Raw genomic sequence first — 14,652 nt, 5'->3', positions numbered from 1 at the left:
GTTTTTCTCATAGCCAAAACTAACATGGGGGTATCGGTACTATTTGGGGGTACCGATACCATCTGGGTAATATGGTTTTTCTTGAAGCCCTTCTATTTAAAAATTTTTTTTGGCTCGATTATGGCTCGAAATACTTTGTAATATTTGTTTAAAAATATTTTGAGATTAAAACATAATTTTAAACTTTAATTAAGGATTGATTTTGATATTTGAAAAACTTGGAGTAATATTTTTATATTCGAATAATTGAATCAAATATACGTAGGAAATGATTTGTAAAATCGTAAAATTCATTCATACTTAATTTTTTATATCGAAACATCAAAATGTTTTCAACAATTCTTCTATAATACTTTCGCAACCACCTTTGATAACATTTCTATCACTTTCATTTCTTCCATTTTCATTTCCTTCCTAAACTATCAAATTACTTAATCAATTCTTCTTTTATTCTGCAAATTACTTATTGATTCAAGTGTAGCATTTGGTGTCTCTCCTAGATCGGGAAACAACAAGGCTGCCAACTTCTCCATTATTGAAGAAGCTTGAATAGCCTTACATCAAGCAGTAATCAGAGCTTAGTCGGATTGACAATCAAGTGCTGCAACAAGAAGAAAAAAAAAAGATAAGACTCCTACAACAAATTTGGAGTGCAAAATAAAGAAAAATAATAATCAAAAGCAAATAAAAAGAGAAGAAAAATTGCAAAGTACACTAAAAAAGAAGCACATTACAATCTGCCCAACAACAAACTAAAAGGAGGTATCCTTGTTGTTTCTTGTGAGGGAAGATAGTAATTGTTGCAACTTGAGTTGTAAGTTACCTTCATTTTCTTACTATTTCATTTTCTTAATCTTTCATCTTTTCTTATTTCATTACCTTATCCTTTTCTTAACCTTTTTTATCCTACCTTTACCTTAACCATTTCTATACCCTAACCATTTCTTTTAAGCTGACGCACAAATTAAGAAACTTGTTTAATCTGGAGTTAGTTCTTAAAAGGACCCATAAGAGAGAATTGAACGGTAAAAGGCAAACGAGAGGGCGAGATCAGAAGGGGGATCGAAAAAGCCAAGACTATATCCTAAGTGCAAACACGAGTGTGAGTGGAGTGCAATATGAAATTTCTTTGGAGTGATCAAGTGAGGTTTTTGTGAGTGTGATGGTAAGGTTTCATTATTTTTATTTTACTAACCCCGTCACAAGAATTGCTTGATTTCCATACAGCTTCAAGACAAGTAATTGTCGTTAAAAAGGCTTTAAGCACTCAAAGTCTAAAAGATGACCAAATAGAAAGCATTTTCATACTCATTGTCATGTAAACATCAAAGTTTGTTTCAAGAACATCGATGGAGGAAGTTGTACGAACATTGCAAGCACTCTTATGGTGGAAAAGCTTGGCGTTAAGACCTCTAAGCATCCGAATCCATATAAACTTCAATGGTTAAATGATGGAGGAGAAGTACAAGTTGTCATCCCGTTTTCAATTGGAAAATACCAAGGTGAAGTTCTTTGTGATGTAGTACCAATGGATGCTGGTCATATAATTTTGGGAAGGCTGTGGCAAGTCGATGAAGAGCAATCCATGATGGGTTTACAAATAGATATATTATCACCCATAATGGTAAGAAATTCATTTTGACGCCACTTTCTCCTAGGCAAGTGAAAGAAGACCAAACTCATTGAGAAAAAGCATTGAAGCAATGAAGGAGCAACTTGAAGAAGAACGTTTGGAAGAAAGTTCGAATGACAAAATGAATTTTGAAATCGAACAAAACGTTGAAAATGATGAGAATCAAAGAATGGATGAAGAAGATGTTGGAGTTGAAAATGAGAGAGTTGTGAAGGATGAATGTGGAGATAAACAGGAGAATGAATAACATATTTTAACTAACTTTACTCTTTCATCTATTCTTCCTATTGTTTTGCAGGACAATCTAAGAGATGTATTTTTTTCGAGGAGATGATTCAAGAATCATGAATTATGGAGGACTAAAAGATATAACATTTGAAGAACCAATATGCGTGACTCTTTGTGATTTATAAGATATGTCTCATGATGTTTTGAAGGTTATACTATTGAAGTTCCAAATAAGTGTCACTTGAGGTGCTAAGAGTTTTGTTCGTTGACATTCCAAGTTCATTGCCAATTCTGAAAAGAATTCAGCAGCCAACTCCCATTAAACATCCACCTTGGTTTGATATTTCTATTCATTTTGTTTACAATTTTTCATATTCTAACTTTGATTTAATTTGTAGGAATTCAATTTATATATATGATATTATCCTACCAAACGTTGATGTCAAAGTCCTTTCTCATTGTGAGATTCATTGGTGCATTGAACTCATACATTTGAAGAAATTTCAAAGGTTAAGACTCTTCACAAAACATCATGATGATTCAAAGAGTGGAGATGAAGAGTTGCATATTTTCTTTAAAGAACACGATATGTCGGGTCAAGGAGAAATAAGTTCCATCACCAAAAGGCAAATTGAAACTGCCTATTCGAACAAAGGCTTGGCTCGAGAAGCCTTTTTTGGAGACGGATTTTCATTTCTTGTTTTACAGGATATACCAAAGGACATGACCTTACCAAAGGATGAAATTGTTGAACCAAGAGATATGCTGATTCAAAACAATACAACTATTGATGTTCTTACATACATGAACAATGAGAGTCTTTTCATTAAAGGAAACCAAGTAAGTGAACCATTCTCATATTTTTCAGGATATGTATGAGAAATTTCCAAATGAGGTGTTGATAACTCCATAAAAAGACTTAAATTCTAGTCTTTTCACTTAAGTTATTGCTCGTCTAAACAAAGTATGCACTGCATTTTTATTTGCATTTAGTTACATATAGGTTGTGGTGGATAAGTTTTACCTAGGCAAGATTTATTTGGCTTAACTGATGCTGCTTAGGAGAAGGGGTTGTTTGAGTTATGTTTGTGCAGGAATTCTACAGAGGAAGAACATTTCAGCCGTGACAATGAAAAGTTACAAAGGCCAATGGAGCAGATGAGAACATGAGGAGCAGATTTATTTTGCCGAGGCAAGATTTATCTGACGAAGTCTGAAGCAGGTGTGGCGAAACCGCCTATGTCACATGCCAGCTGGATGACCTACTTCACGTGCAAGAAAGCCTTGATTATTCTAACAGCCGCCAACAGCCTTTCCTATTTATGTTTGGGAAATTAATAACGACTAATTAAGAAAACTCCAAAAGCAAGCAAAGCCCTAGGAGATTCTCCTTATAATTACCAGTTGTAGCCGTAAAGGAAAGGAGCAAGGAAGAAGAAAGAATAGCTTTACCTTGGGCGTGAACAAGCAACTGCAGTGTTTTCCCTCCGTCTACCCCCTGTCTTCCTTGGTGTCCTCTATAGCCAGACGATTGCAGAGCGGTGATCAGGCCTCGAGAGAGGGTGATCACTAAGGCAAGCGTGGTGCTGATTAGGATTGTTGCGACAAAGCCCCTATTTTAGGAGTCATTCTTCCCTTGTTCTTAAACTCTTAATTTATTTGGGGTTGTATTAAACGGTTTAATCTTGGATGATCTTTGAGAACACCATTAATATTTTACTTGGTGTTAAACTTTGTTTTTCCTGAACAATATTTTATGTTTATGAATGATGAATTATGTTTGCTCATGATTGTTTTTCTCATAGTTTAAATATTTTTCCTTAACATTGTAAGAGCATCGAGAGATCGTATGGGGTTTCGGTAAAACATGTCTAGACATTGTAAGAGTATCGAGAGATAGCCTTTTATCTAGAAAGTGATTCTTGAATTCGAGAGAATTAAGAGAGATCAACGTGAGTAAAGGAATGAATCCGGGATGGTGAAGTTATAACTTGTCTACCTTAGAGATAAGGAGTGAGTTTTAAACGACTAAAAGGGATAAAAGCTAGAGTAGGTTAAGACAACGTCTATAGATAACGCTGAGAGGTATTGCCATAGCAACCGTCTAAGAATACATAGTAATCCTGTCAGGCAGTTTAATGAGTCATAATAATTCATTATGGGCTTAGAATAATTGTTGCCGAGATAATGGTTTAGCATCAATGCTCTATGATACGTCTGAATATGTAAGGTTGTTTGCATTATATTTAATCCAATACTTGTTTTGTTTTATCTGTCTGCATATTTTCTTTGTCTCAACAACACTTGTATTAAATCATTTAATCATTTTTCTTAGTTCCTTAATATTAGTTCTTAGCTTTAATACTTAGTAGGATTAATTTGTGGCACTGGTTCTAGTTGCGGTGAAAATATATTTCTAATCCAATCCCTGTGGAGACGATACTCACTCAATACTATATTACTTGCATCGATTGTGTATACTTGTACATATTAGCTTGCCTTATCATATACATTCACAAGCGATCAAGTTTTTGGCGTCGTTGCCGGGGATTGACAACTGACAAAATTTCTAGCCATAACAAGTTCTTTGTGTCACTTTATAATTATTTAGTCTAACATAGTTTATTATTTTCTTTTATAGGTTTTTAATATTGCATGACATTGAGATATGCTGGTAAGCCTTTGGAGATTTAGGAGATCAAGTTGCAAGACCAAGAGCGACACGAGATCATTTGAACCCAAATCTCGATAACCTCAACCCTGGCATAGTGGCACCTAAAATACAAGCCACTCATTATGTTTAATATGCTGAACTCTATCGGCCAATTTGGTAGTACACCCAATGAAGACGCTAGACATCATGTGTGTGATTTCCTTGAACTATGCGATTCATTTAGACAACAAGGAGTACATGAAGATGTGCTCAAATTGAATCTTTTTCCTTACTCCTTATGTGATAGAGCAAGAGCTTGGCTCAGCGGAGTTCCTTTTGGATCAATGGAGTCGTGGACAAATTTATGCAAGAGTTTTCTACTCCGATATAATCCGTCCAATATGAATACACAGCTTCGGAATGACATTGCGAGTTTTCGCCAATGCGATGATGAATCAATGTACAAATGTTAGGATAGATATAAAAGTTTAATTCACAAATGTGTTAATCATGGATTTCATGATTGGATGCAGGTGGTGATGTTTTACAATGGAGTCAATGCACCAACTCGAATGATGTTAGATGCCTCAATAAATGGCACCCTACTAGACAAATCATCAGAGGAAGCTTTTGACATCCTCGACAGGATAACAAATAATGACTATCAATTTCCATGTGCAAGATTGGGAATCGACAGAAAAACCTCTGGAGAATATGAATTAGAAAGCAAAGATTCGGTAGCAGCCCAACTTTCTTCCATAACCAATATGTTGAAAAATTTGCAACGTCCTAATGAGATAAGAGAAGTCAATGCGACCAATAATGTGTGCCTATTATGTCAAGGCAACCATCATGAGAGTGAGTGTTCCAAAAACCATGAGTCAACTAATTTTTTGGGCAACTATAATCGAAACAAAAATAACCCTTATTCGAACACGTACAACCCTGGTTGGAGATAACACCCAAATTTTTCGTGTTATATCAAGGGAACAACAACAATCAAGCCACAAATTATAGGCCACAGCAAAATAATTTTGACCATCAGCATATTCAAAATCAGTATCAGCAGCCCTAGCAGAACAAAAAAGGTATAGCTTCTTCCTCTAACACTCATTCCAATACTAACTCCTTGGAATTATCCTTGTAGGAATTCATGGAATCTACAAAAATCTTGATGAACAAACATTCTGTGACAATAAAAAATCAAGGAAATTTGTTACAAAGCCAGACAACACTTTTGCAAAGCCATAGTTCATCTCTCAGAGAATTGGAGAATCAAGTGGGACAGATTGCCACAGCATTACATTCTTGCCCATACGAAATCTCCCTAGTGATACTGAAGTCACTAAGCATCATGGGAAGGAGCAATATAATGTGCTCACACTGAGGAGTGGAAAACAAGTTGATCAAGATGACAAGTTTGGGGGAGAACAACTGAACAATTCTCGCTAAGGCGTAACACAACCGGATGAGGAATCTGAGAATGATGAACAAGAGAAAGCACGTGAAGAGAATGAAAGGTAAAGAAAAGCATCAAGCGGATAACAAGAAATTCATGGTCAAGGCCAGCGATTTTTCTGCACCATCAGTAGTCGATGCCAAGTATCTAAAGGAAATTGGTACAAAGAAGAGGAAGGTAGAACGTGTCACCACATCAACAAAAATCTGCTCGGCAGTGAGCAACTTCTCACCAAAGCAAAAAGATCCTGGAAGCTTTGTAATACCATGTTCCATTAGTAATGATTTCATCGGACGAGCTCTCATTGACTTGGGATCAAGTGTAAACTTGATACTAAAATTGATATTCATGAAACTAGACGGGTATCACGTCCATCTCACCTCGGTCATTCTATAGTTAGCTAATCGGTCTTATATGCGACCCGAGGGAAAAATTAAAGACGTCAAACTAAAGGTAGATAAATTCATATTTCCAGTGGATTTTATCATTCTGGATTGCGAAGCTGATGAAAAAGCACCAATCATTCTGGGACGCCCATTCTTAGCCACAGGTAGAATCCTAATAGAATGTGAAAAGGGAGAATTCACCGTGAGAGTTGGTGAGCAAAGTGTCACGATCAATGTATTCAACTCTATGAAATACGCAGACGAACTAAAGGAATGCCAATGCATTAATAAGATTGAAGAAAAGGCAACCCTGGGACAATGTGAATCCCTAAGGCTCGATGAGTACAACAATTTGTGCCATGAACCTATAACTAAAATAAATGAAGCAGAAAACTTTGGCCCTGACGAAATATTTTCAGAAGACAAATCTGACAATTATGGCCACGACAACGAAAATCTACACCCTGAAAGTGATACCAAGAAAATATGTGAAGGAAAGACAAAGGACCAATTGAGATTTCTTCATAGGTCAGGTATGAAATTCGAACCTTTAGATTATGATAAAGTCAAATCTCAAGAGTCATCTTCACAACATGCACCAAAATTGGAGCTTAAGACTTTACCATCACATTTTAAATATGCTTATCTAGGAGTTGATGAAACTTTACAGTGATATTCTCTGCCAACTTAACCTCAGAACATGAGAAGAGTTTGTTGAATGTTTTGTCACATCACAGAAAAGCTATAGGATGGACGATGGCAGACTTGAAAGGAATCAATCCAACCACATGCATGCACAAAATCAATCTTGAAGATAGCCACAACACCTCGGTGGAACCCCAAAGATAGCTCAACCCGATCATGAAGAAGATAGTCATGAAGGAAATAATAAAATGGCTAGATGCAAGAGTGATTTATTCTATATCCAATAGTTCATGGGTTAGGCCAGTACTTGTGAGCGAAGGAACGAATCCGGGATGGTAAAGTTCTAACTTGTCTACCTTAGAGATAACGAGTGAGTTTCAAACGACAAAAAGGGATAAAAGCTAGAGTAGGTTAAGACAACGTCTATAGTTAACGCCGAGAGGTATTAATATAGCAACCGTCTAAGAATACCTAGTGATCCTGTCGGGCAGCTTAGTGAATCATAATAATTCATTATAGGCTTATAATAATTTGTAGAGACAATGGTTTAGCATCAGTGCTCTATGATACATCTTAATATGTGAGGTTGTTTGCATTATATTTAATCCAATACTTGTTTTGTTTTATCTATCTTCATATTTTATTTGTCTCGACCACACTTTTCTGAAATCATTGAATCATTTTCTTAGCTTCTTAAAAGTAGTTCTTAGCTTTAATACTTAGTAGGATTAATTTGTGGCATTAGTTCTAGTTGTGGTGAAAAGATATTTCTAATCCAATCCCTGTGGAGACGATACTCACTTACTACTATATTACTTGCATCGATTGTGTATACTTGCACATATTATCTTGTCTTAGCATATACATTCACAAGCGATCAAGTTTTTGAAGCTGTTGTTAGGGATTTGCAACTGACGAAATTTCCAGCAATAACAAGTTCTTTGTGTCACTTTATAATTATTTTGTCTAACGTAGTTTATTATTTTCTTTTATGGGTTTTTATTATTGTATGACCTTAAGATCTACTGGTAAGCCTTTGGAACCATTCGACCCCGAAGTTGAGTAATCGTTCAAAAAAAGGTTGCTTACCTAAAGAACCAGAGAACAATTAAATCAAATGCAAAATGACATGGGAGATTTAGAAGATCAAGTTGCAAGACCAATAGCGTTACGATATCATTTGAACCAAATTCTCGATGACCTCAACCCTAGCATAGTTTCACCTGAAATACAAGCCACTCATTTTGAACTCAAACTGGTGATGTTTAATATGCTGAACTTTATCGGCCAATTTGATGGTACACCCAATGAAGACGCTAGACAGCATGTGCGTGCTTTCCTTGTAGTATGCGATTCATTTAGATAAAAATGCGTACATGAAGATGTGTTCAAACTGAAGTTTTTTCCGTACTCCTTACATAATAGAGCAAAATCTTGGCTCAGTAGAGTTCCTTCCGGATCAATGGAGTCATGGGCAGATTTATGCAAGAGTTTCCTACTCCGATATAATCCGCCAAATATGAATACACAGCTTCGAAACGACATTGCGAGTTTTCGCCAAGGTGATGATGAATCAATGTACGAATGTTGGGATATGTATAAAAGTCTACATCGCAAATGTGTTAATCATCAATTTCATGATTGGACGCAAGTGGTGACGTTTTACAATGGAGTCAACGCACCAACTTGAATGATTTTAATTGCCTCAGCAAATGGTACCCTACTTGAAAAATCACTCGAGGAAGCTTTTGACATCCTCGATAGGATAGCAAATAATGACTATCAATTTCCAAGTGCAAGATTGGGAACCGACAGAAAAACCTCTAGAGCATATGAATTAGAAAGCAAAGATTTGGTAGCAGCCTAACTTTCTGTCATAACCAATATGTTGAAAAATTTGCAACGTCCTAATGAGGTAAGAGAAGTCAAGGCAACCAATAATGTTTGACTACAAAGATTTGGTAGCAGCCTAACTTTCTGTCATAACCAATATGTTGAAAAATTTGCAACGTCCTAATGAGGTAAGAGAAGTCAAGGCAACCAATAATGTTTGACTATTCTGTCAAGGCAACCATAATGAGAGTGAATGTCTTGAAAACCATGAGTCAACGAATTTTGTGGGCAACTACAATTGGAACAACAATAATCCCTATTCGAACACGTACAACCCTGGTTGGAGACATCACCCAAATTTTTCGTGGAATAATCAAGGGAACAAAAACATTCAAGCCATAAATTACAAGCCACGGCAAAATAATTCTGACCATCAGCATATTCAGAATCAACATCAGCAACCCTTGGAGAACAACAAAGGTATAGCTTCTTTCTCTAACACTCATTCCAATACTAACTCCTTGGAATTATCCTTATAGGAATTCATGGCCTCGACAAAAGATTTTATGGAATCTATAAAAACCATGATGCACGAACATTCGGCAGTAATAAAAAATCAAGGAAATTGGTTACAAAGACAGGCAACACTTTTGCAAAGCCATAGTTCATCTCTCAGAGCATTGGAGAATCAATTGGGACAGATTGGCACGGCATTACATTCTCGCTCACACGGAAATCTTTCTACTGATATTGAAGTCACTAAGCATCATTGGAAGGAGCAATGTAATATTCTCACACTAAGGAGTGGAAAACAAGTTGATCAAGATGACAAGTTTGAGGGAGAACAGCTGAACAATTCTCGCCAAGGTGTAACACAATCGGATGAGGAATCTGAGAATGTTGAACAAGAGAAAGTGCATGAAGAGAATGAAATAAGGGAAGGAACATAAGAGCAACACCCAGATAACAAGAAATTCATGGACAAGGCCAGCGATTTTTCTACATCATCAGTAGTCGATGTGAGACCTGTCCTACCGTTCCCTCAACGGTTGAAGAAACATGATGATGGCATCAAGTTCAAGAAATTCGTTGATGTACTGGACCAGTTGTGTATCAATGTGCCCCTACTCGAAGCCATCGAGTAAATTCCTTCATATGCCATGTATCTGAAGGAAATTGTTACAATGAAAAGGAATGTAGAACGTGTCGCCACGGTAACAGAAATTTGCTCGGTAGTGAGCAACTTCCCACCAAAGAAAAAAGACCTTAACATCTTTGTAATACCATGTTCCATTGGTAATAATTTCATCGGACGAGCTCTCATTGACTTGGGATCAAGTGTAAACTTGATACCAAAATCGATATTTATGAAACTAGACGGGTATCATGCCCATCCCACCTCGATCATTCTAAAGTTGACTGATCGGTCTTATGTGCGACCCGAGGGCAGAATTGAAGACGTCATAGTAAAGGTACATAAATTCATATTTCCAGTGGATTTTTTCATTCTAGATTGCAAAGCTGATGAAAACGCACCAATCATTCTGGGACGCCCATTCTTAGCCACAGGTAGAATCCTAATAGATTGTGAAAAGGGAGAATTCACCATAAGAGTTGGCGAGCAAAGTGTCACGATCAATGTATTCAACTCTATGAAATACTCATACGATCCAGAGGAATGCCAATGCATTAATAAGAATGAATAAAAGGCAATCCTAGGACGAGGTGAATCTCTAAGGCTCGATGAGTACAACAATTTGTACCATGCACCTCAACCGAAATAAATGAAGTATAAAATTTTGGCCCTGATGAAATATTTTCAGATGATGGTTTTGACAATCATGGCCACGACAATGAAAATGTGCACACTTAACACCCTGAAAGCAATACCAAGGCAATATACGAAGGAAAGACAAATGACCAATTGAGATTTCTTAATAGGTCAGGTATGAAATTCAAACCTTTAGATTATGATGAAGTCAAATCTCAAGAGTCATCTTCACAACATGCATTGAAATTGGAGCTTAAGACTTTACCATCAAATTTGAAATATGCTTATATAGGAGTCGATGAAACTTTACCAGTGATAATATCTGCCAACCTAAGCTCCGAACAGGAGAAGTGTTTGTTAAATGTTTTGTCACAACACAAAAAAGCTATAAGATGGACGATGGAAGACTTTAAAGGAATCAGTCCAACCATATGCATGTACAAAATCAATCTTGAAGATAGCCACATCACCTCGGTTGAACCCCAAAGATAGCTCAACCTTATCATAAAGAAGGTAGTCATGAAGGAAATAATAAAATGGCTAGATACAAGAGTGATTTATCTTATATCCAATAGTTCATGGGTTAGCCCAGTCCAATGCGTGCCAAAGAAAGGTGGTGTAACCGTGGTTAAATGCGAGCATGATGAGTTACTCACCACGAGAATAGTCGCGGGCTGGCGCATATACATGGATAATAGGAAGCTCAATAAAGCCACAAAGAAGGATCATTTTCCCCTCCCTTTCATCGATCAAATGTTGGACAGATTAGCGGGAAAGGCATTTTATTACTTCCTCGATGGATACTCGGGGTATAACCAAATTACTAATGTGCAAGATGTACGCAAATGCCTTGGACATACAGGATTCTATAGGCGGTTCATAATAGATTTTTCTCAAATCTCTAAACCCTTATGTCTTTTGCTTCAACAAAATCATCCATTTGAGTTTACTAATAATTTTTTGAATTCCTTTACAGATTTGAAAAAAAGCTTTCAGCAGCGCCAATATTTATCCCACCAAACTGGAACGAACCATTTGAGTTTATGTGCGACGCTAGTGACAATGCAGTTGAAGCAGTGCTAGGGAAACGAAAAAGTAAAATTTTTCATGTTATCTACTATGCAAGTCGAACACTTAATGATGCTCAAGTGAACTATACCACCACTGAAAATGAACTATTAGCAGTAGTATTTGTATTCGATAAGTTTAGGCCATATCTAATAGGCACTAAGGTAATTGTGCACACAGATCACTCAGCTATTAAATATCTAATTAATAAAAAAGATGCAAAGCCTATACTAATTTGGTGGATATTATTACTTTAAGAATTTGATTTATAGATCAAGGATAGAAAAGTTATAGAAAATCAAGTAGCGGATCATTTGTCTAGGGTAGATAACAAAACTGATTGTCCTGTCATCACTGATATTAAAGAGGATTTCCCTAATGAGAAAATATTATTTGTCACGACTGCATCGTGGTATGCTGACATCGTTAATTTTCTTATTAGTGGTATTGTTCCTTTTGATTTATCTAGCCAGGGCAAACGAAAATTCGACATGATGTGCGACATTACTACTGGGACATATCATTTCTATTCAAGCAGTGTGGAGACCAAATAATCCGAATGTGTATTCCAGAAGAAGAGCAACAAGATATCCTACTCCAATGCCACTCGTCACCATATGGAGGGCATTTTGGTGGGATGAAAATAGCAACAAAAGTGCTTCAATCGGGATTTTATTGGCCAACCCTGTTCAAAGACACGCATGAATTCTACAAGTCATGTGATAGATGTCAACGTACAGGAAACATCTCGAAACGGCATGAGATGCCATGGCAAAAAATTATGGAGATCGAAATATTCGACGTAAGGGCATAGATTTCATGGGACCCTTTCCAACATCATTCGAAGATATCTACATTCTCTTTGCAGTGGATTACGTATCAAAATGGGTTGAAGCCATTGCAACACCTAAGAATGATTCCAAGATGGTATTGAAATTTTTGCACAAAAATATATTTACCCGCTTTGGAACACCTCGAGCTCTCATTAGCGATGAAGGGACACATTTTGATAATAAATTGATTGCTAAGGCACTGAAAAGATATGAAGTACGACATATAATTCCTATGGCATATCACCCTCAGACGAATGGACAAGCCAAAGTATATAACTGAGAAATCAAGCAGATCCTTAAAAAAGTGGTCAACCCAAGTCGAAAAGATTGGTCGCCAAATCTAGATGAAGCACTATAGGCTTATCGCACAACATTCAAGACACCGATGGGAATGTCCCCGTTCAAGTTAATATATGGAAAGGAATGTCATCTACCGGTTGAACCCGAACACAAAGCTTATTGGGCCATTTAAAAGATAAACATGGATGCTCAGCTTGCAGGAGAAAAAAGACTATTGGAATTGAATGAGATGGATGAATTTAGACCACATGCTTATGAGAATGCACGCCTTTACAAGGAGAAAACAAAACGATGGCATGGAAAAAAATATTGACGAGGCAATTTTATTCTGGACAACAAGTACTAATCTATAATTCACACCTTAAGTTATTCCCAGGAAAGCTAAAATCACGATGGTCAGGACCATTCATCGTATACCAAGTCCTTGATAATGCAGCAATTGAAATTTAGAACCAAAACGATGGTTCCATCTTCAAAGTGAACGGGCAGATACTCAAGGAGTACAAAGGAGCCTCAGTATTGCACGACAAACTGGCATCGTTGGCACATGATACCAATAATTTGCTTTTCTTAATTGAACAAATATAAGTTGCCTAGGCAACGAAAATCTGAATTCTGTACATAAATAAGTTAAGTTATTTTATGCTTTAATCCATTTTATTTTATTATTTCTTCTTTTATATTGTATGCGAACAGGGAACACGTGACAGCATGGGGAGTTGAAGCATGCATGAAGAAAAAAGAAGAAGCCCTAGAGTACCTGTTTTGGCAACAGAATAAAGAGGGAAAAATCATATCTTCCCCTTTATGTCTTATCAAATATTTCTCATATAATGAAAAATCTTTTCCTCATTGTGTAAATACCAAAATGCCCCAAAACCACCTATCACTTTCAAAGAAAAACTACCCACTCTTCCTCTTCTTGATCGTGTTTCCTTATTTCATTACAAACCATAAAATTTATTTTCTTTCTCTCAAAATACCTCCCCATCACCACCACTAAAATTAACCAAGAAAAATGGTGAGATCGAGACCAGCCCCAGCCTCTAGACAGAGTTTCGAACATTTCTAAACAGCCAAAGCAGAGGCAAGCTTCAAAACCATTCAGCAACGCCAAATCTATTTGGAAGTTGTATTCGTTTTTCCAGCTGAGGGATAAGAGCAGTTTAGCCCTGAGGTGATGGACATCATAAAGAAGCATAACTGCGAGAAGTTTGCTCGAAATCCTAGCGCTGTAGCACTAGCGATTGTGAGGGAGTTCTATGCCCACCTCACTGACACCTCAAACCACACGGTATATGTTTGAGGAAAACTCATTCTCTTTTCTCCTTTTACACTTAACAAATAATTTAAGTTGGGAAAAGTGGATGACCAGCACAAGAGATTTATGGCTGAGGTAGATCAAGAAACGTATAGTGGAGTTCTAGAGGATTTATGTTTTGGGTGGGCCAAGATCGAAGGGAATGCCCCCACAAGAAAGTGAGTAGATCGTCCAGCCCTCAAACCACACGTGAAACTGTGGAACCATTTTCTTAAAGACAAGTTGATGCCAACGTCCCACATTACCACTATCCTCGTAAAATAGCTGATGTTATTGCACTCAATCATATACAGTAGGACGATCGATATGGGTGAGATCATCTTTGAGTAGATCCATGACTGTAACAAGAAGAACTGTGGTAACCTACTGTTCCCAAACCTTATAACCGTGTTGTGCAGAAAGAAAAAGGTTCCTGAGGAACCATTCGAAGACTTCATTAAACCCAAAGAGGGTATTACAAAGAAAAAGGTCCTCGAGTTGATGAGTTTAAATGATAATGACCCAAAGGAGGGTGTGGAGCAA

The sequence above is a fragment of the Hibiscus syriacus genome, unplaced genomic scaffold (assembly GCF_006381635.1).
Source record: "Hibiscus syriacus cultivar Baekdansim isolate YM2019G1 unplaced genomic scaffold, ASM638163v2 tig00116989_pilon, whole genome shotgun sequence".
NCBI classification, from domain to species: Eukaryota; Viridiplantae; Streptophyta; class Magnoliopsida; order Malvales; family Malvaceae; genus Hibiscus; species Hibiscus syriacus.
Note: the sequence above shows the minus strand (reverse complement) of the source record.